The 24119-nt window shown below is 37.3% G+C and overlaps 1 long non-coding RNA gene across 1 annotated transcript; it reads right to left on the bottom strand.

The window, feature by feature from the left end:
- Positions 1-16703: 16703 nt before the first annotated feature.
- On the bottom strand, positions 16704-23150 carry LOC111090865. Its single transcript, XR_005373056.1, has 4 exons — positions 23070-23150; positions 22782-22872; positions 19261-19530; positions 16704-16818 (listed from the first exon to the last, which is right to left on the bottom strand). It is a non-coding gene; the product is annotated as an uncharacterized LOC111090865 (long non-coding RNA).
- Between the last annotated feature and the right edge of the window lie 969 nt (positions 23151-24119).

Here is a 24119-nt window from a genome sequence, read left to right as displayed (position 1 = left end):
GGAGACCTGACCACTATGTAAGACCAAATAAACCCTCCACTGCAGGAGATTACATTCTTGTGATCTGGGATGAGTGCATACCGTAAGTAAGCACCTGACTACTTTCTCCTTCACAGCAGTGGTATTTTCCTCTGGAGCACTGTGATTTTCCAGAGATGAAACTAATGCCAATCAAGAGCCTTGTCAGATAGGAGCTGATCCATCTCTAACTTCATGTTCAAACATAGCACATCCTGTGGTGTAGTCAGCAAAAAATGAATATTTTTTCCTTTGTCACCAGCCATTGCTATCGGCTTAACTAAAGACTTTTGTGTATCACCTGCTCACTGACCATACAAGGGCAGTGAAATCAATAAAACTGGCATTCTCTCAATTGAGGCCTTTTTAAATTACTCTTCAAAAATGGCATCTGTTTATCTGACAGATGTAAACCCTACAGGATAATTTTATCTCTTTGGTTTTCCAGTCAGATGTATTAAGGGACTATTCCAGTTTCTAATAGTTAGGACACTTTTAAAGCAGAGATGACCAATTCCTAGTCCAATTAGTTAAGATGCATTGGCTCTTTAGTTCCAGGAATTGGTGCAACTATTTCATATCCTAAAGAAACAATTATCTTCTCTGTGGAGCATTTTCCACCTCTTGTTCATTATTTTGACCCTGCCACATCAATGAAAATCTTGCACAATTAGCTAGGTGCGTTTGAGGTCCACATACCTGTCCCGGGAAGCTTTGTTGCAAGCTACTCTTTATAATTACCTTGCATTTTATAAGGAAGAACTTTTCAGTGAAGACCTCTAAGGATTTCCTTTCACCATCTTTTTATATAGTTAGTGTGTTTTAGAATAACAGACTACCACTAAAAATGCAACTAGATAATTCTCTGGACTTCTAGAGGGGAAGTCAGCCTCAGCTCCCTGCAGAGCCTCATCAGCCTTATGGTTGCACATTGATCAAGGAAACAACTCATTTTATTTGTAGAGCCCTTTGGCAGTTTTCAAAGCATTTCCCTCTGTGATTCAATTTGTTCTTTCCAACAACCCTGGGAAGAATCTATTGTTATTTCTATAGAAAGAATGGAGTTAATCAAGACTAAGAGGAGTGGAAGCTTACCCTGGTAATAAGTGGCAAATGAGGAATCAATGTCTTTTGATCAAAATTGTACTTCCTTCCATGTCATGCTACCTTATGATGTGAGTGTGAGGCACAGCATAAAGCACATTCACCCTACCAGCTGCTCTACACACATTGGCTCCCTACTGATGATGACTCCCAGTTGGTGAAAGGTTGAAATATGCCTCAGATACACGGTCATGCAATAATCTCATAAATAAGAGGAATATCACTTTACTTAGAAAACGTGTTGGAGTGAGAAATAAAGCTATTATTTTAAAATAGCCTGAGGGTTTATAGTGTTTGAAAATCTATTTTTAATAATCATTTATTTTTTTATTACTAATTTACTCTAGTACTGTTCAAATTTCCCCTGAAGGATTTCTGGTAGAGAAGCAGATTGAGTTACAAAGGCAAAAATAAATCACATGCAGATTAATATTAAATACTGTCAATACAGCTTCTGATATATGACACTTTTGTGGCCCTTGGGTTATAACTACCTTCTACCAGTAGGGAGAATATGAAAGGAAGCATATTGAAAGATTAAAGAAAACCAAAGGAATACTCTTTAAATCCAGTGGCTCTCAGCAAGTTTGGAACTAGGGTGAGTGGGTGAGGACTTGCCTTAAGCTCAAAGTTTAAGATTGCTAAAAGACTCAATGGTGAAGAAAAGTAATATTTTAATGCAGTCTCTTGAAAAATCAAATGAATGCAAAAAATCCATGATAAATAAAATATTAAAAATTTTAATAAAGTCAGAATTAGCATTATTGATTTTTCCTTTGGCTACCAGCTCCAGTCTGGCTTGGCTCGACACTGTTACTGACCCACTCTTCATTTAAAATTTTGATATCTCATTCGTGATGGATTTTTCTACATACATTCTGGTTTTCAAAATGTTGCATTAGAATATCATTTACAAATTTCACACAGAAGATAAGTGCTTATATACCTCACCCTAGTCCTGACTCCCTCCATCAGTGACAGCTTTTGGGCTGTGCAGGTCTATCCTAGGCATGGGGATTTCCCACCTCCCCCAGCCCTTTCAGAGTCTCTCAACTCACCATACCCCTCACTGCAACTGAGACTGCGTTCTTTTAGATACAACTAACTAAAGGAACCAAATAAACAGCAGATGTATAACAAATGCCCTACAATGCAGATTCCCTTCCACCACAGGCCAGGAAATCTGAGTAACTGAAAGCATCTCCTTGCTCAATATGTATTTCCTTTTATGACTTCATGAACAAAAATGCAAATGTACTAAGAATTAAGCACACAAACAAATCTGCCCCTCTGCATGTGCAACAAAAAGGCCTTTTTAAAAACTTCAGCAAAAGTTCTGTCTTTCCACATCTGTCAGGAATGTCCAACACAACCATCTCTCAAAGACCAAACAGCTTATAGCAGAATCTCCCAGGGTGTGCTTAAGAAGCTCCAAGGTCAGGCCAGCTAGACAGCTGCTTCTGAGAGGCAGGAAACCAAATGAACGGTATTAAGGAGGCCCACAATGCATATGCCTAGCACTGTTAGGACCCCTTGCCTGGAGGGGTATGTAATCCAGGTGTGGCAAAGTGGGAAATTAGTAAATGCAGTGGGAAGAGTGGGGTAAACAGTATCTAAGAGCAGGAGAGATGTATTCAGCCATAAAAAAATAATGAAATCCTTTCACAGAGATAGAACAGACAATCCTAAAATTTGAATAGAACCACAAAAGATCCTGAATAGCCAAAGTAACCTTAAAAAAAAAAAAAAAAAAAAAAAAGCAAAGCTGGAAGCATCACAATTCCAGACTTCAAGTTTTGTTACAAAGCTGTGATCATCAAGACAGTATGGAACTGGCACAAAATTAGACACATAGATCAATGGAACAGAATAGAGAACCCCAGAATGTATCCACAACTGTATGGTCAATAAAGAAGGAAAGAAGACCCAATGGAAATAAGATAGTCTCTTCAACAAATAGTATTGGGAAAACTGGACAGTGATATGCAGAAGAATGAGCCTGGACCACTTTCTTACACCATACCCCCAAATAAATTCAACATGAATAAAAGCATAAATGTGAGACAGGAAGCCATCAAAATCCTAGAGGAGAACACAAGCAGCAACCTCTTAGACCTTGGCTGAAGCAACTTCTTTCTAGACATATTGCCGGAGGCCAGGGAAACAAAGGCAAAACTAAAGTATTGGGATTTCATCAAGATAAAAAGCTTCTGCACAGGAAAGAAACAATCAACAAAACTAAAAGGCAACTGACCTACAGAATGGGAGAAGATATTTGCAAATGACATATCTGATAAAGGGTTAGTATCTAAAATTTATAAAGAACTTCCCAAATTCAACACCCTGAAAAACATATCATCCAGTTAAGAAATGGACAGAAGACATGAGTAGACATTTTTCCAAAGAAGATATACGCATGGCTAACATCACTCATCAAGGAAATGGAAATCAAAACGACAGTGAGGTATCACCTCCCACCTGTCATAATGGCTAAAATTAACAACACAGGAAACAACAAGTGTTGGCAAGAATGTGAAGAAAGGGGAAAACTCTTATGCTGTCCATGGGAATTCAAACCGGTGCAGTCACTCTGGAAAACAGTATGATTTCTCAAAAAGTTAAAAATATAACTACCCTAACTACCCTACCACTAACAATTACACTACTATTTTTTTACCCAAGATATACAAAAATTACAGAAGGGATACATGCACCCTGATGTTTATAGGGGGATTATGAACAAGAGCCAAACTATGGAAAGAGCCCAAGTGTCCATTGACTGACAAATGGATAAAGATGTAGTATACACACACACACACACACACACACACACACACACACGCACATACACAGAGGAATATTATTCAGCCATCAAAAGGAATGAACTACTATTTGCAAGGATGTGGATGGAACTAGGGTGTATTATGCTAAGTGAAATAAGTCAGTCAGAGAAAGACAAACACCATATGATTTCACGCATATGTGAAATTTAGGAAACAAAACAGATGGGAAGGGGAAAAAAAGAAAGGGAGAGAGAAGCAAACCATAAGAGACTCCTAATGATAGAGAACAAACTAAGGGTTGCTGGAGGAAAGTGGGTGGAAGTGTGGGCTAAATGGGTGATGGGGATTAAGTGGATGATGAGCACTGGGTGTTGTATGTAAATGATGAATCACTAAATTCTACTCCTGAAACCAGTATTGTACTATATGTTAACTAACTAGAATTTAAATAAAAATTTGGAAAGAAAAAAAAGAGAATGAAATCTTGTCATTTGCAATGACATGGATGGAGCTTGAGAATATTATGCTAAGAGAAATAAATCAGTCAGAGCAAGACAAATGCCATATGATTTCACTCACATATGGAATTTAAGAAATAAAACAAATGAGCAAAGGGAAAAAAGAGAGAGGGAGACAGAGAGACAGAGAGAGACAAACAAAGAAACAGATTCTTAACTACAGAAAACAAACTGATGGTTCCCAGAAAGGAGGTTGTTGGGGGGCTGGGGGAAATAGGGGATGGGGATTAAGAGTACACTTATTATGATGAGCACTGAGTAATGTATGGAATTGTTGAATCACTATATTGTACATGTAAACTAATATAACACTATATGTTAACTACTCTGGAATTATAATCAAAAACTTAATTTAAAAAAAGAGCAGGAGAAGATGGAGATGAGAGCCTTGGCAAGGGAGTGCTTCTAGGAGATGAGTGAGAAACCAGGCAAGAGGGGCCATGCCATATGTACACACATGATTGCAGGCACCCAGGACTGCAGACCATTGACTGGTCCAGGTCCAGGCAAATAAGACCTCGAGGATGTTGCTTCCTGTAATCCCGGACCTTTTTAGACAACACTCCCTCACTGTTACAATCATGGAACGGTGTTGGGCAGGAAGGGATGGAGTAGCATTTGACACATGAGCTGAAGGAGGGATTGCAGGGGCACAGACAATGGGAGGGCACAGATTGTCACAGGTTGCACAGGTGTTCTGCAACCAGCTGCGGAGGGGCTGTGCTCAGCACCTGGATGATTTGGGTGATCACCATAGGGCCTGTGCGTCTCCAGTGACCCTAAGTGGGAAGGCAAAATGTGAATTAGTGTCATAGTGCAGATGGAGATCCTCGGGTTCAGCTGGTGTAGCTGCCTTATTTCTTTCCCACAACAGCCTACAAAGTGGGAGGTTTTGACCCTAAATTACAGAGAAGGAAGCAAGTTCAGAAAGGTTCTTCAGCTTGTCTAAAGTCATGCAATGAATAAGTGGCAGAGGTGAGACCCAAATACAGTCTGTTTGACCTTAAAAACCATGGTCTTTCCACCATGACACAAAACTTCAAAACTTCTTTTGTAAAACGCTAAAAATATAGACAAATACTTACACCACTAAGGCCATTTGAAAATAGAGAATTATTGCAAGCAAAGAGCAAAAACAAAAATTCAAGTTCTAAACTGGGAAAAGGTCAATAAGACTCGATGACCTCAAATTAAACTGATATCCCAAAGTGAAAGATATCAGTAAGGCTTGACAATGCTTTGAATACACAATGACCTTGATTTCAACAATAGAAAGACACCAAGTTTGACATCAACTCAAAGATACCAATTTAAGATGCTCAGAAGAAATAAAAGTCACATTAGGATATCACCGACTCTTTCCTCTATAGTCTATATTTTGCATGCCATTCTGTTATGAAAGATTTTAAAGCTTTGCTCTTTTTTTGCAAATGCATTGCATTGCCTTCAGGTTGGAATCAAGCACTGAATATATAAACCACAAATATGTTTAGGTTTTGGACTGAAGAATTAGATATTTTAGGAATTTCACAGTAAAGTTTCCAAAATCTAATTCTACCAAAAAAAAATCAACATTTTATGATTTGGACATAAATAAGATTACAATTTTTACCGTCAGTAAAAAATGTCAGGAAGATGAATTCAAATAGGTAATGTTTTAAAAAAGATGTGAAGAGGGGCATCTGGGTGGCTTGGCAGTTGAGTATCTGCCATTGGCTCAGGTCATGATCCAGGGGTCCGGGGATCGAGTCCCACATCAGGCTCCCTGTGGGATGCCTGCTTCTCCCTCTGCCCCTGTCTCTGCCTCTCTCTCTCTCTCTCTCTCTCTCTCTCTCTCTCTCTCTCTCTCTGTCTTTCATGAATAAATAAATAAGATCTTTAAAAAAAAAAAGACGTGAAGAGATCCTATGGCAGCCATGAGACTGCATCTCACGGCTTCTAAGTACAAGAAGCATAACTGACCAAGAGCCCAACTACTTGTTCTAAAATTCATCACCAGGGATCCCTGGGTGGCGCAGCGGTTTGGCGCCTGCCTTTGGCCCAGGGCGCGATCCTGGAGACCCGGGATCGGATCCCACGTCGGGCTCCCGGTGCATGGAGCCTGCTTCTCCCTCTGCCTGTGTCTCTGCCTCTCTCTCTCTCTCTCTCTCTCTCTCTCTCTCTCTCTGTGACTATCATGAATAAATAAATAAAATCTTTAAAAAAAAAAGAAAAAAAAATAAAATTCATCACCATATTTGAGACAAAACCATGCTTCTCATGGACTGTTCCCAGCCAGGAAGCCAGGAACTGAGCATAGCAGGGGTGCGAAGGCAGGCCCGTTTGAGGAGACATGGGTCTCCTGAGAGATGACTGTTTCTCAAAGACCCCCTGACAGTCTTGCTGCACCTTCCTTACAGGCTGCCTGGGGATCTGGAACATGCCACATGTCCCACTCAGCCTTCCTTCATATCCCCTTCATTCGGGGGAAGGCTTGCAGTGTAGTCTGATAGCTCCCTGGCTTTTCCCAGCTCCTAGCTTCTCCATTTTCTATTTTATTAACCCAATAAAATCCTCATATTGAATTTGTTTCATGTCTGCTTCCCAAAGGCCATGGGCAAACACAAAGTATAAACATGAGGAAAAATTAGGATAGTTTATTTTTTAACATTTTGTATTTATTTCTAAAGCTTTAGAGCTCAACAGTTTCTTCAATCAAATTTTCCAAAAGAACACATGAATCAATGAATATTACAGTAAAAAAAAATGTGTGGAATACACAGTTTTTAATGCTACCAACCTTACATATTTCTTACAGTGTTTTATTCATAGGGAATAGGAAATATATCTACTGAAATATTTGGTTTAAAAAAGTGTTCCTAATCCTAACTGGAAACCAAATATGTTTTAGGCATACATTAAAAAGGGTTTCAACTCACTGTGTCAATATGGATTAGATAACATATAAATCTGTAATACTGAAAAAGAAGTAACAAGTACTTCTGTTACCTTACTTTTCCATCATTTGTAATGCTATCACGTCCTAAATATGGGACTTGGAAACCACCCTTCATTTTCCAAAATAGCATGAAAACGTCAAATCTACATTACCACCAGCTGAGTGGGTGCCTTGGAAACCATGCCGGAGCCTTTACTTTCCAGTAACAATCCTTTTATTCTTGCCGGCAATTCTAGGATGCTCACGAAGAGCCAAATGTTATCACAGTTTAGCCTAAGCAGAAAATAAAAGTCCCTTGTGTGCTTATCTTATCATTTTTAATAAAGCACTTTCTCACTTTCATACAAGCTAGACAAAGTTAATTAGCTTGGATATGAGAAGCTGTTCCTTGTCCTCTTTCCCCTCCAAGCTCTAATTAATATTAATGAGTAAGGGGATAAAATTACTAAGTACTCCTATAATTGTACTAGTGGATCATTTCCATAGGATGATCCTGAAATCCAGATAAATGGGACTAAATATGGACTGTCAACCATGAGAGAATTGACAGGTCTTGGTATAGATTTCACTGAAGACCCTGATAAGAGGGCTCTCCCCACCTTGGGGGATGGATTTAAGAGGATTATTGTACAGAAACTGATTGATTTACTAACATGAATGTTCCCCTTTTCTCTTCATTTTTATTGCTTTGATTTTTCCTCCCATTTGGCAGGGAGAAGCAGTGGGATTTTCCACCATGCAGACTGTTTTAACTCTTTCAGTTGCAAAGGTTTTTGGCTTTTATTCCAACTTCCAGGCGGCTAGGAGACAAAAAAATAAATAAATAAAATAAAATAAAATAAAATATCCATATTTTTTCAATCTATCTCTAAAGAAGGATTCAAAGAATGTGATAAAATGGGAAGCTTTTTTTGAAACTTAGCAATCATGTCAAGATTTTTTTTAAAACAAGGCCCGAGCTCCTTTGGCTCCCCTGTGGGCAGCTGAAAGTCATCTTCTGCAAATGTCTCAAGCACAATTTAAGTTGAGAAGGTATTTTCAGCATGTTAATTAGGCTGCTGCACCCTTCAATGAAGGAAACCCACAGTCCCTAGGGAACTACACCAACCAGTTGTCTAACTGCCTTGGCTTTTTACATCTGGGACTGCAAGTACTGAGATGTGACCTGAGATGTTTCCTAAGGGTTAAACATTGCTACTTTCCAACTGAATATTTAAACCAGGCATGTTGTGGGAGTGCGAGGTCTAAAAAATGAGAAAAGTTTATGAGAAAACAAAGTCGCATCTCCTAAAAGGAAAGCTATTATGTTAGAGTAAAACAATGCTAATTTATACTGAAGTGTATAAATACTCACAAAGGCTATAATTGTATTTGTTAAGAACCTTTATAAGGGAGAGAAGGTCTTCTGCAGATATACATACTTGGAGTGTTTCCGCATCTTTCTTGGGCGCCATGACGAATAGACAGACAATATGGTTGACAGAAGAAAAAGATCTCGGTTACACTTACAACTAATTAAGGATATGGCTAGGATTCATACAAATGGTGGAAAGTTCTTTACAAACATTTCAGCTCCACATGTCTCCCTCGCTACTGTCTTTGTTACTGATTCTGGCCTCATCAGGAAAGCCATTCATAAACAAAGGGGCCTTGAATAGGGTGGAAACCAAACTTGGAAGGGTTTGTGGGATAATCTCAGGGTTATTAATAAAAATGATGGAGTGAGGCTCGCTAATGTATGTCTGCTGTGTCTCCCCCTGACCTGGCCAATTGGGCAAACACCACGCCGCTCTTCTCCTGGTGAGCTGGTATTTGGGAACCATCTTTGCTAGCAATTTCGGAAGGCTGCTACTTTGATAGTTCCTCCTGTCCATTGCTTTTTCCAAAAGGGGTATGAGATTAGAACAGGTGGCTAAGGGAGTAGCACTTCACCCCACTTTTCTACACTCTGAATTGCTATTTGGACAGAGCTGGACTATAGGTCACAAGTGAATCTAACTCCAAACACTCCAGAAAGAAAGAGAGACTAAATAGAGTAAGCATTTCCTTACATTAAATGCTAATGATAAAAGCATTCCTTTGCCGAAGAATATTTTTCTGCATGCCATGCTATGCTAATTTATAATACAAGCATACCTCATTTTGCTGCACTTTGGTTTACTGTGCTTTGCAGATGTGTTTTCTACAAATTGAAACTTTGTAGCAACCGTGTGAGGAGCCATTTTTTTTCCAACAACATTCACTCTCTTCATGTCTCTGGGTCACATTTTGGCAATTCTCATAATATTTCAAATTTTTCATTATTATTACAGTATTTATTATGGTGATTTGTAAGCAGCAGTCTTTGAGCTGTTATAATTGTTCTTGGGTGCCATGAACCACACCCACATAAGACAGCAAGCTTCATCGATAGATGTTGTGTGCATACTGACTGCTCCACCAACCGGCCACTCCCCCATCTGTCTCCCTGGCCTCATGCCTTCCTGTTCCCTAACACACAGCAGTATTGAGGTAGGGCCAATTAATAACCCTACAGTGGCCTCTATGTTTCAAATGAAAGGACCAGTCATATGCCTTTCACTTTAAATCAAAAGCTAGAAATGATTAAGTCTAGTGAGGAAGGCATGTCAAAAGCTGAGATAAGCCAAGATAGAGCCCTTGGACCAAAAACCAAGTTGTGAATGCAAAGGAAAAATTCTTGAAGGAAATTGAAAGTGCTACTCCACTGAACCCAGGAGAATCCTTATTGCTTATATAGAAAAAATTTTAGTGGTCTGATCAAACCAGCGTCAACATTCCTGTAAGTCAAAGCCTGATCCAGAGCAAGACCCTGACTCTCTTCCATTCTCTGAAGGCTGAGAGAGGTGAGGAAGCTGCAGAAGAAAAATTAGAAGCTAGCAGAGGTGGGTTCATGAGGTTTAAGGAAAGAAGCCATCCCGATTACATAAAAGCACAAGGTAAAGCAGCAAGTGCTAATGTAGAAGCCATAGCAAGTTTTCCAGAATATCTAGTTAAGATCATTAATGAAGGGGCACCTGGGTGGCTCCGGGGTTGAGCTTCTGCCTTCGACTCAGGGCCTGATCCTGGGGTCCTAGGATTGAGTCCCACATCATGGGGAGCCTGCTTCTCCCTCCGTCTATGTCTCTGTTTCTCTCTGTGTGTCTCTCGTGAATAAATAAATAAAATCTTTTTAAAAAATCATTAATGAAGGTAGCTGCCCAAACAACAGATTTTCAGTATAGATGAAACAGCCTTCCATTGGAAGATGATGCCACTTAGGATTTCCATAGCTAGAGAGAAGTGAGCATCTGGCTTCAAGGTTTCAAAGGACAGGCTCTTATTAGGGCTAAGTCAGTTGGTGACTTTAAGTTGAAGCCGATGCTCATTCACCATTCTGAAAATCCTAGGGTCTTAAGAATTAATGCTAAATCCACTCCGTGCTCTATAAATGGAACAAGAAAGCCTGTATGACAGTACATCTGTTTGCAAAATAGCTTACCAAATATTTTGAGCCAGTGTTGATACCTATTGCTCAAGAAAAAAAAATATTTCTTTCAAAATATTACTGTTTATGAACAATACACCGGTCACCCAAGAACTCTGATGAAGATGTACAATACAATTATCGTTTGTGCGCCTGCCAATGCACAATCCATTCTACAACTTGTGGATCAGGGAGTAATTTCAACTCTCAAGTCTTATTGTTTAAGAAATATATATCTAAGGCCATAGCTGCCATAGTGATTCTTCTGATGAATCTGGGTAAAATAAATTGAAAACCTTCTGGAAAGGATTCACCATTCTAGATGCCATAAAAGACATTTGTGATTTGTGGGAAATGGTCAAAATATCAACATTAATAGAAGTTTGGAAGAACTACAACCCTCGTGTGTGACTGGGAGGGGTTCAAGACTTCAGTGGAGGCGGTAACGACAGATGTGGTGGAAACAGGAGAATTGGAATTAGAAGTGGATTCTAAAGATGTGACTGAACTACTGCAATCTCATGACAGAGCTCATCTTACAGATGAACAAAGAAAGTGATTTCTTGAGATGGAATCTACTCCTGGAGAAGATGCCAAAAAGATTGTTGAAATGACAACAAAGAATTTAGAATACTACATAAACTTAATTGATATAGCAATGCAGAGTTTGAGAGAATCAACTCCAATTTTGAAAGAAGTTCTGTGGGTAAATGCTATCAGACAGCATTGTATGCTACAGATAAATTGTTTGAGAGTCAATGAATGCAGCAAACATCATTGTTGTCTTATTTTAAGAAAATTGCCACAGCCACCCTACCTTCAGCAGCCATCGCCATGGTCAGTCAGCAGCCATCAACTTCGAGACGACACCCTCCACCAGGGTGGAGAGAAAGATTACAACTCACTGAAAGCTCAGATGATGGTTAGTGTTATTTAGCAATAAAGTATTTTTTAATTAAAGTATATTCATGATTTCTTCAGACAATATGCTATTGCACATTTAATAGGCAGCAGTATAGGGTAAAAATGTTTATATGCACTAGGGAACCAAAGAATTCATTTGAGTTGTTTTATTGCAATATTCACTTTATTGCTGTGATCTGGAAGTGAACACCCAATACCACCAAGATATGTCTGTACTACCCCTATGGTAACAGCAGAATAAGTGGCCAGCAACAAAGAATAATTTCAAGGGCTTTAGAATTTTTTCCTATCCTATTACCCTTTGTTTCACAATTAAAAACAAGGTTTACGAAGTGATTTTTTTTTCCAAGAGAATCTTAAATTCATATTAAGTCAATCACAAAAAAAATCTTCATTTAAAGAAATGAAAAAGCTCACCATATGCCTTTGTGCCTTCAATCATGTGTTGAAATTCTTTTCCTTCTTAACCTATTTATTGTTACTACTACTGCTACTACTATCATTATAAAGATAGAAAGACTTCTGAAAATACTATTTATGAGGGAAGTAGAAGCAAAGAGTTTTAGAAACTCAAATTTACTATACAATCTGAGGTCTGGGGAGTTCTTTGAAATTTTGGTTTTTTATAAATCTCCAAGTTTTAGTAGATAGATAATGTAATGGTGGAAGTGGTTTTGTTGGCTGGAAATTGGGACATTTGTGGCTCCTCTTAGTCTAAGATGACCTAAGTTTGCTATATCCACCTTTTAAAAAGTGAAAAAAATAACAAATATTTAATATATGTTTGTTATTTTATTATCATTATTCTTCTGTAATTAACTCATCCAATTAAATAATCATTGATCATGCACAAATTCAGAGATTCTCAAATTATAGTGATTTGCTATTTAGGTTTCTAGAGACTTGAGTTAAAGCAGAAATTTAATCACATATTTTGACCAAATATTGAGATCAAAGCCAAATTTCACTGCATCCCTATAAAAATGACAAATTTCTGACAGGATGGATCAAGAAAAGAGAGAGAGGGAGGGAGAGAGAAATACAAATAAATGAAATCAAGAATGAAAAATGAGGGGTACCTGGGTGGCTCGGTCAGTTAAGCTTCTGCCTTTGGCCCCAGGTCATGATCCCAGGGTCCAGCCTCTCTGCTCAGGCAGGAGCCTGCTTCTGCCTCTCCCTTGGCCTGCCACTCTGCCTACTTGTACGCTCTTTCTCTCTCTGCTTCTGTCAAATAAATAAAATAAAATCCTTTAAAAAATGAAAAATGAAAGGGAAATAATACCATGAAAAATTAATGCCAACACATTTAAAAATGTAGACAAAATCAGCAAAATTCTTGAGTGATATAATTTAACCAAAATTAACTCAAGGGGTGAAATAGAAAGCCTGAGTATTTCTACAACCACTAAAGAGACTGCAAATCTTCCCACAATGACATCAGTCTCAGATGTTTTAGTCAGGTTTTACAAAATCTTCAAAGAACAGACTTTCCAGTGAATCAAAAAAAGAGAACAATTCCCAACTAATTTTGGTACCAAGTCCAAAAAATGACACTAATGAGAAAGAAAAATTCGTAATCTAATATTTATAAACATAGATGCCAAAATCCTACACAATTAATAGTAAACAGACTCTAAACATATTTGAGAATTATGAATATAAGTGAATTTCCTTAACATAACAGACTACATCTACCACAAAACTTACAAGAATATGATTATTAATGGTGAAACATTAGAAGTTTCTTCTTAAAACCCAGAATAAAACCAGGGTTTCTACTATGACCACTTTTATCCTTCATTATACTGGAGACCTTATCAAGCAAAGTAAGGGTGAGGGGAAGAGAAAGATTATAAAGAATAGAAAAAAAGAACACAGCTGTTATTACTTGTCTATGATATGGTTGCTACATAAAAAGTTCAAAAGAATATATATATACTAATTATAAGAAAAGTATAGAGAGGTTTCTGTATATAAGTTCAATAGAACTAAGTTGATTAATTTCTATACAACGATCAGGGGAAGCTGCTTGAGTGGTGTTAGTGCCTCAAAATCTTTGAAGAGGGGGCCCACAGAAGGGGATCAGGCCTCTGAGAAGGGGGTCTACTCAGGTGGTAGTTATGCCTCTAACAGGAGTCAATTAAGCAGACTATGAGAGAGAAGAAAGCTGGAAATTGAACCCACAACTCCTGCCATGGTAAAGACTCATTGCCAGAGCGATAACTGGCAAGGACAGCAGAGCAGAGATGAAGGTTCTTCTTCCCCCTTGTCTTTCACTTTCCCTCCAGCATCCCTTATTGGAGAACTTAAAAAGAAGCCATTTGGCAAAGGAGAACTACAGGTTGCCAAGACCTAGCCCAGCATCATATGGCAGAGTGTGGAGGGATGGGCTTGGAACAAGAGACAACAGCTTAATAATCTAGCCCACTCTTGCTTAATATATATTAATATTTAATATTTAGGGATCCAGAATATTAGAATATTTAGAACATTTAATTATGAAATGACATTAAAGTAGGCTTAACTACATGGAGAAATACACTGTTCTCACTGCTAATAGAAAACATCCCAAAATTTATCTATAGGCTCGATGTAATTCCAATAAAAATCCCAGCAAGCTTATTTTTTGGTGAGATGCTCAAAGTAGGATTCTAAAATTTATACAGAAAAGTAAAAGCCCAAGAAGAGTGAAGCCATTTCTAAAGAAAAAAATAACAAGGTATTAAATTATTATTTTGCAAATTTTGGAAAATTTTCTAAGTTGGTTTACTGAAGCATAATGTGTATATAGTAAAACTCGGCCTTTTTAGTTATTCAGTTTTGAGTTTTGACAAATAATGGTCTATAATCAAGATAGAGAAAATCCCCATTACCTCCTCTCCCAAATTCCCTGTCCCCTTCTCCAATTCTCAGCCCCTAAGAACCTCTGATCTGATTTATCTCCCCATAGTTTTAATTTTTCCAGAATGGTCATTTTAAAAATAAGCTTTTTGATACAGAATTAAACATACTTACTAAGGAAACAAAGCTAAAAGCCTAGAAATAGATCAGTGCACATAAGAAAATGATATATGACAGAAATGGAATTGCCCATCCATGGGAGAAGGCAAGATTTTTCAGTAAATGATGCAGAAATAATCGGCTTATCCACATGGAAAAAATGAAATTGGATATCTCTCTCATCTCATGCACAAAATTTAATGGATTAATGACTTAAATATAAAATATATGTATAAAAGGCTTTTTAAAAACAAACTTTCACAAGAAATATTAGACGCTATCTTTCTTACTTGAAGACAGAACAATATTTCTTAAACGAGACTCAAAATCCACTAACATAAAAGACTGATAAACTTAAAGAAATTAAAATTAAGACTTACTGTTTTTCAAAAGACACTATTATAAAAAATTTAAAATAATCCACAATCTGAGAGAAGATATTTACCATACATATTACTGGTGAAAGAGTAAAATCTATCAGTGTAAAGAAGCCTTGTGTTTTAATAATAAAGAGATCAGCAATTCAGTGGGAATTGGGCAAAGCACCAAACAAGCATTTTATAGAAAAGAAATTTAAAATGGCTGATTTCGATAGATGGATAGACAGGTAAATAGGTAGATTAAAAGATGCTTAGTTAGGTAAACACCAAAACCAAAAACACATGATGTTCACTGGACAAATCCACAAGGGCTCTAACAATACCAAGTGTTAGAAAAGATGCAGAAGAATGAAAACAGCAAAGGACACTGTTGATGACAGTGTGAATTGGCATCACTTTAAAAAGTTGAGCATTTGAGTTTCCTGCAATCCAGAAATTTCATTCCCAGGTATATACTTGTGAATATATGTTTTAGTAGTCACTCATGGAAATGTTCACAAGAGCATTATCTGATATTTCAAAACATTCAAAATGACCCAGGTATGGACTAACAAGAGGATGAATACATTTATTGGAGGATATTCACATGAAATATACAGTAGTGAAAATGAATATCTTGCAGCTAAATAAAACGAGATGGATGGATCTTAGCAATAATTAATTATTCAGTTTAAAATGAGTAAAAACAAACCAAATTACCAATTGCATTACAAACTACAAATGTATTACAAATTGTAAATGTATTAATTCTATTTATAATAATATAATATAATATATATTATATATAATAATATAATTGCATTTGTAGTAATACAAATACAAATTACATTTGTAATAATAAATTAATACAATATATTATTAAATGTAATTAATATGTTTTAAAATTAATACAAATTATATTTTAATATTTTATTTATTTATTCATGAGAGACACAGAGAGAGGCAGAGACACAGGCAGAGGGAGAAACAGTTTCCACACAGGGAGCTGGTCACGGGACTTGATCCTGGGTCTCCAGGACCAGGCCCTGGGCTGAAGGCGGCGCCTAAACCACTAGCCACCTGGGCTGCCCTATACTTACAAATTATTAGCATATAGTACATTAAGTATTATAACACTTTTTAAAGCTCAAGACCAAGTAAAGGTGAACAGAATAATATTTAAAGATCCATGAATATAGGGTAAACTACAAGGATTTCAGGGTAGTAGCTACTTCTGGGGAGGGAGACAAGAGGTGGGAACATGAAAACACACAGGTTACTTCAATGGTATTGGCAGGGTCTTAGTTCATAATTTGAATAGAGGGCTCACAAGTGTTTATTTTATTATTATGTTTATAGATTAAGAAAATGTTACATAAATTCAACTACCCTATGATAAAAGCGAGCCAGTGAAAAGAAACATTTTTTTTAAGGTGCTTGACTTTAAAAAAATTTACTAATTTTTGGTTCTAAAATATCTTGCTTTTCAAGATACATTTGAAGATGAATTTAAATTTGCATTGCAAATTTAGAAATTAAAGACTAATTTCTTATTTAAATAGTTCATAATTTTACCTCTGAAGCTATCAGGGCACATCAGAGTAAGAATCTGTAGAGGTGGTTTCCTTTTGAAATTGTAGTACAGTGTGCTCTGAGCACTTTTGGAGAGCTACAGGGAGATGTCTTCTTTCTGAGAGAGAAGTAAATGTACTGTATCAAAATCATAGAAAACAATCTTCTATGTTCTTTTGTAAATATTGATGCTTTAGGGACATAATCACTATTTCCCTTGTGCTTCCCGTTTTTAAAATACACTTTTTTTTCAATAAAGATTTACTTGTTGGCCCAGATCTGTCAAAACCTGGTTTAATATTCTCTTTAAATTCCTGTGATAAATACAAGCATAAAGATTCATTTCAGTGTCATTATTACTCTATGGATCAATGAGTATAACAGATTAAGTGTGAAGTTGGTGTAAACTGTATTATCTTTGAGGAGTTTTAAAAATCTTTTAGTCAGCAAAAGGAAAAAAAACTCCATGATCAAACACAAAACATAACAATATGATTAATACTTTTTATGTTTCACACATTTTTTCTAAGCATGTTCAGTATTTTTATTGAAACCATCTGGCATCCCAATTTTCTGCTTTATTTTTGTTTTGCCCAATTTTTTTTCACCTACTTAGTTTTGTTTTTTTTTTTAAGATTTTACTTATTTATTCATGAGAGACACAGAGAGAGGCAGAGACATAGGCAGAGGGAGAAGCAGGCTCCATGCAGGGAGCTTGATGTGGGACTCGATCCTGGGACTCCAGGATCATGCTCTGGGCCAAAGGCAGGCACCAAACCGCTGAGCCACCCAGGCACCCCTACCTACTTAGTTTTAATGTAATTTTTTTCTTGTTTATTGATCTTATATTTGTGAGTGTTCTTAAGCCCCTTTTAAGAAGATTTCAGGTGTAAACGAATACAATAATTGATAAAATACACTATATGCCTATACCTACATACTATTTAAATAAGAAACTAGAAATAGTTAAAGTTGAAAGATTCATTTTACCTACAGAAAAGAGGTTGCCTGTTCAGGAAGATTTGGAGTAAATTCCAGTGTATGCTTGAGAAAGATAGAATAGCAGAGGAGCCAACCCAGGTACCCAAGACTAACCAGTGGATGAAACCATGATATGATCCTATCAAAATATTGGTGTATCTGTATAACGACATGGTTGGAAACTTCTATAAAGATGAACATGAGAAGAAAAAAATGATGAACGTGGGAAAATATAAATGCTAGACAACAAGGATGCTCTTAAAAGAAGAGAACTCAGAGGACAGCTGGAAGGAGACATCTCTGTACAATATTGACTGGGCATCATGTGCTAAGACCTACTATAAAATAACCAATTCCAAAACATAAAATAACCTATGCATACAATAATCAATTCCAAAACAACCCTGTGGGGTAAGCATCACTGTTCCTATTTTACAAATGAGGAAGTTGAAAATTAAAGAGGCAAAGTAATTTGCCTAAGGTTTCATAATAAGTTTGACCTTATGAATTTTGTACCACCATACAGGGCGTAAGAAATACATTTTTTTCTAGTTTTCTAAATCAAATTTAATTGCAGTACTGGATTCCTGACTAGTCTAGACTCCTACAAAAATCCCAAGCGAATTACGCCATCCAAAATAAATCCTGTGGCCTTTGATTCACACTAGTAACCAGAGATGAGCCACTATTCAAAGTCCCATGATGTGTTAAACACAGTGAGGCACTCAAAGGTCTTTCTGAAGTCTGGGCACCTTGGTGTCTAATGAGGTCTTCTCAAGGTCCTACATGCCATTCCCCTCTTAAATCTGAGCAATCCTTCCCTCTTTGACTCCCAGGTACTACCAGAAAGGGAGCTGGCTTTCATTCCCTTCTCTCTTAGAGATGCTCTTTCAATATTGGCCCTTCCAACCTGAGTACTGCTCCCCAAATTCTGCAAGCATTCAGAAATTACAACCACCAGAAAGCCAGAATGCAGGTAACAGGTAACGCATAGTGGCAGGTCGCAGTCAAGTGGGTGTAGTTACCACAAATTAAAAATGCACCTTGGTAAAAACTTCTTGATGTCGTATGGTGTTATACAAAAACAAAACAAAACAACCAAAACCCACAAACACTTTATTGGACCCTGTTCATAGTTTTAAAGCTTAAGAGCAAGAGAGATTGGGGGAAATTATCCTTAAATCCAATCTCAGGAAATGCCAATTGGACAGGGTAAATTGGCCTCGTGAGTGCTGCCTATCACCCTGCCTTTGACTGTATATCAGTGGGAAAGAGTTCCATCAACATACATCAATATATCCAAAAGTACACTTTCAGCTAACTGGTACTATCATCCCACTGGGGCACATCCTGCATGGCACTTGGTCAGCACTGAATACATATTTAGTGTGTACATTCTGTAGGAAATAGAGATCGGTAGATGGTGAAAATGTAGGGAAATTCTGTGATTATACGTACACTTCATTAAGAGAGTTCATTGGGTTGGATGGATTTGACATGGTAGGTAATGAAAACAGAAAGACCAAAATATCTTTTAGCTGTTCATTATTTGCTGATTCCAAAGTTAGAATTCACCTACTTGTTACGATTTATTTGTAACCCCAAGATCGACACTGACAGCACATTCACAGTCATTCCTGGACAGGAGCCAAGTGGTGAAAAATCTGGGCTGCACCACACACATTTCCAGCTGAAGTTGAATAAGCTGTTGTTTTACAGGTATTCTTTCCTCCGTCTATTTAGTGGCACATTTTTTATGAGTTTGTGCTTTTTTATGGTGATTTCTCTGTTTAAGAGTAGTGCTCAAGTACCGTCTAGTTGTCCCAAACACAAGAAGGCTGAGATGTGCCTTATGGAGAAAAAAAAAAAATGTATGTAGATAAGACTCATTCAGTCATGACTTTACAGTGCTTTAGTTATAAGTTCAATGTTAATGAATCAACAAAATATGTTAAATAATTTGTCTTTAAACAAAAAGTCATAAGACAAGGTTATGTCTTAATCAATTGACAAAAATATTGTTTCTACAGGTATGTAGGGACAACCTCAAATTTCCCATCGGAGCAATGGTCCTGTATTCACTAATTCAGTGTTCACAGCAACTTTATTATAGAACATAACTATCATGAATAACAAGAGTAGACTGTGTGACCGTATAAATATTTCATCTGCTATTTTTATTTGAAATTTTGGCAATAACAACTGTGGATAATGAAAAGGGTCATACAGCAAGTTAACAAATACCAGATCTGCAAATAGCCCTTTATACCAGAATGAGCTTGAAGTGTCAGGGGGATGGGTGAGTGTGCTAAGAAAAAAGTATACAGAATCAGGCAAGTGGAATAAGATCATAAGGTATCAAAGGAAAGATATAATTGAAGCTCTTTTATTCATACATCTTTTAGATCAGGAGGATTTTTTTTCTGTATCCCCAAACAAAGTTGAAAACATGATCTCTGAAATAAATACATAAGGAGAGAAGAGGCTGAGAAAAATTTAAAGAAATTGTCGAGTAGGAAAATTATGCAAGGAAATTCAAAATATAACAGTAGAATTAAAGCGCACATGATGGTAGGAGATGAAGAATAAAATTCGTCACCATAGAGTAAATAATATGAGGAACACATCTGGTCAGGTCTCCAAAAAGCAAGACAAAAGGGAAAAAAAATATGTTACAAGGGACGATAGAGTGTCTATAGTGGGACTAAGAGGTACAGAGAAGAGAGGTGTTAACTGAAGAATTATGGAGTCCCTGAAGTAAAACACAAAGACAAATGAAAGCAGCAACAGTTAAAGACATCATTAAAAATTTTCCTTAGCTGATAAGACAACAAAGTATAAATCGAAAAGCTTCAGAGTATTCCAAGCAAAGATCAACAAAAGATTTGTATCTAGACCCGTCCTAACAAAAAATGTGAATCCCACACACACATGAAATCTCTTAGAGGCAAAAGAAGAGAAAGATGTCTAAAGATTCTGAAAAATGTATGTTCAAATGTACTGTAGCTAACTAGAAAAAGGAAATATAATTAAAAACCCAGGAAGAGAAAGTCATGTTCCCAAAGATTTGTAAACAGCACGGAACAAGTGAAATGCCAGCACAATCCTACATAACTGTGGCCATTCCGAATACAAACCTGAATGCTGATATGAGGAATTATTCTTAAAAAGAATGCATATGGTATAAAAATATTGATGTTTTAGGGCAGCCTGGGTGGCTCAGTGGTTTAGCGTCCTTTTGGCCCAGGGCCTGATCCTGGACAACCCGGGATTGAGTCCCACATCAGGCTCCCTGCATGGGGCCTGCTTCTGCCTCTCTCCCTCCCTCTCTCTCTCACTTTCTCTCTCTCTGTGTCTCTCATGAGTAAATAAATAAAATCTTTAAAAAATATATTGATTTTTAGCAATAATCTAGGCCTAGATCTTAAATTATGTTGTGTTATATTGTTACATTGTATCATATCATTTATATACCACTAATACATTATATTATGTAATAATATATCACAAGTTATACTAAGGAATATAATAAACAGAACTACATGAAAAGGGAAGGAAGAGAACTTGAAAGCTGTGGTGTCCTCAGCTTAAGTGGTATGCATAAAACCATACTATTTTGTTCTCTATGATGTTAGAGAAACTTATAGAACACTTTTGAAACTTGATGGAAATTCTATTAGTCTGAGTTTACAACTACTTGACAAAGCAAAATTACAGATTTATTTCCCCCTCATCCAAAGTCCAGTGCCGATTTTCTGTTTGAATGTTTTTTTTTTTAAGATTTTATTTATTCATGAAAGACACACACACAGACAGGGGCAGAGATGTAGGCAGAGAGAGAAGCAGACTCTATGCAGGGAGCCTGATGTAGGACTCAATCCCGGGACTCCAGGATCATGGCCTGAGATGAAGGCAGACACTCAACTGCTGAGCCACCCAGGCATCCCTTGAATGGCTCTTTTTTTTTTTTTTAAGATTTTATTTATTTATTCCTGAGTGACACAGAGAGAGAGAGGCAGAGAAACAGGCAGAGGGAGAAGCAGACTCTAGGCAGGGAGTCTGACATGGGACTCGATGCTGGGACTCCAGGACCATGCCCTGGGCCAAAGGCAGGAGATAAACCACTGAGCCATCCAGGGATTCCCCCCCCCACCTTTTTTTAAGATTTTACCTTGAAGGGCTCTTATTAAGAATTTGGGCTTCTTCCAACACATGGTTCCACTATCTTGGAGGCCTTTACTCCAGCCATACAGAGGAAAAGAGAGAGTATGCATGAGAAAGATCATGCTGACCATTTTGTGGCCAGGGCTGAGATTCCACTGGGCAATCACAAGTTCACAATCAGATGTGGGATGGGGAAAGGATAGTTGCCGGGAAATGTAGTTAGCTCTGAGCCCAGGAAGGAGGGTAGAACTGGATATTGGTGAACATTGAACACTTTTGTCACAAAAATCAATGTATATGTGATAGGGAAGACAAAATAAAAAAAGTGTGGTCCCTACAGATAGAAGATAAAGAGAATAGTATTCCCAAAAATCATGTTAAAAAGCCTACTATAGCCTACTGGAGCAAGGGGTAGGGGTGGTGGGAGGTCAGGGGTTTTGAAGAGGGAACAGTCCAGACAAAAGTTTGCACCAATTGCCAGACATATGGGTGACGTCTTCGTAGGCAAGCCAGCAGCCAAATTGCCAATTAATTTCAAATGCATGAGTTAGCACAGCTGATACCATAAACAGCAGAGTTTTCCAGTTGAGCCCAATATTTAAGATTTAAGCATTCTGGAAATTTTGGGCTTGAAAGCATCTTGAATCACCAATACATAAAATTGTGAACAAATAAATGGCTACCACATTAAACCACACAGTTTGGGAAGTCTTTCTCTTCAAATTTATATTTAAATTCTGGTTAGTCAACATACAGTGCAATATTGGTTTGAGAAGTAGAATTCAGTGATTCATCACCTACAAATAACACCCAGTGCTCATCAGAACAAGTGCCTTACCTAATAGCCATCACCCATCGCTCCCATACCCCACTCACCTCCCTCTGTCAACCCTCAGTTTGTTCTTTATTGTTAAGAGTCTATTATAGTTTGTTTACCTCTTTCCTTTTTCTTCTATTTGTGCAAAAATAGGTAACTGATACAGTTGTTATATAGAATGCAGGTTTCAAAGCTATTTTCTGGAGTCTTCTGCTGCCAAACACAATGAAATAATGGAGATTAGCTCTAGTTTCCTTAAATAAGCAGAAAGTCATACAAAACAAACAAAACCACACACACACACACACACACACACACAGAGAGAGATTTTTTAAACATCAGATAACATGCAACACAAGACCTGGGAGAAGAGAAACAAATGAAATAAGCCCAAAGATTGTCTCAACTTATTGCCTGGAGAACTTCTAAACAGTAATGCAGGGAGAGGAAACCCTCAAATGGAGCCTGGAAGTTTCACTAAGTTAAGGAGACTGACTGAGAACTAAGTGGGTCACAGAGGCTAGAATTTACAGAACAAAGGACTAGAGTAAAGAGCTTCTCAGAGAAGAGAGAACTGCACAGAGAGAGAGAGCTCTAGGGTTCTCCAGAGGGATCCTTTCATATCTCCCACTAAGTACTAATTATCACAAGTGTGTGAGAAACGCCCATGGCTGATGAGAAACTTTCCCAAGAGGATTAGAAGGAACAACCCTTGGAACTCACACAGAGACAAAATGGTTTGTATTTTTACCAATCAGAATGGAACAATTATATTTCTGATGTTCAAGTAGGTAGAGAATCAACATGTTAAGGAAAACCACAGAAGGCATATAAGAAGACCCAAATTAAGCTCCCAAAGATGAAAAAAATCAATCTCTGAGTTAAAAAATATATGCGATGAGATTAACAATAAATTGGACACTGCAGAAGATTTAGAAGAATAAACAAGGTATCAGTGACCTGTGGTAGAACCTCAAACTAACATGTACCTGAAGTCTGCAGGTGAGTGGGGACTTACAGTTGAAGGAACAATGGCTGAAAATGTTCAAAGTTTCATGAAACTATTAATCTACAGATCCCAAATCTCAAAGGCTTAAGCACAAGAAACATGAAGAAAATGTCGCTGAGAAACATCATATAATCAGATGGCTCAAAACTAATGATAAAGAGAAAATTGTGAAAGCAGCAAGAGGAAAAAAGAAACACTGTGTACAGAGGACCAAATTTATGTGTGACAGTGGACTTCTTGTTAGAAGCAATAAAAACCATCATTCTTCATCAGCCAGAAGATGGTGGACCAATATTCTTAAAATACTGACAGAAAAAAACAACAACCTATCAACCTAGAATTTTATAATTAGCAAAATAGCTTTCAAAAACAGAGATGACATAAAGAGCTTTTTAGACATAAAAAATCTGATCTCAACAATAGACCTACACTACAAGAAAATGAGCCA

The sequence above is a fragment of the Canis lupus genome, chromosome 18 (genome assembly GCF_011100685.1).
Source record: "Canis lupus familiaris isolate Mischka breed German Shepherd chromosome 18, alternate assembly UU_Cfam_GSD_1.0, whole genome shotgun sequence".
Taxonomy (NCBI): domain Eukaryota; kingdom Metazoa; phylum Chordata; class Mammalia; order Carnivora; family Canidae; genus Canis; species Canis lupus.
This window is presented reverse-complemented; position numbering and strand designations above follow the sequence as displayed.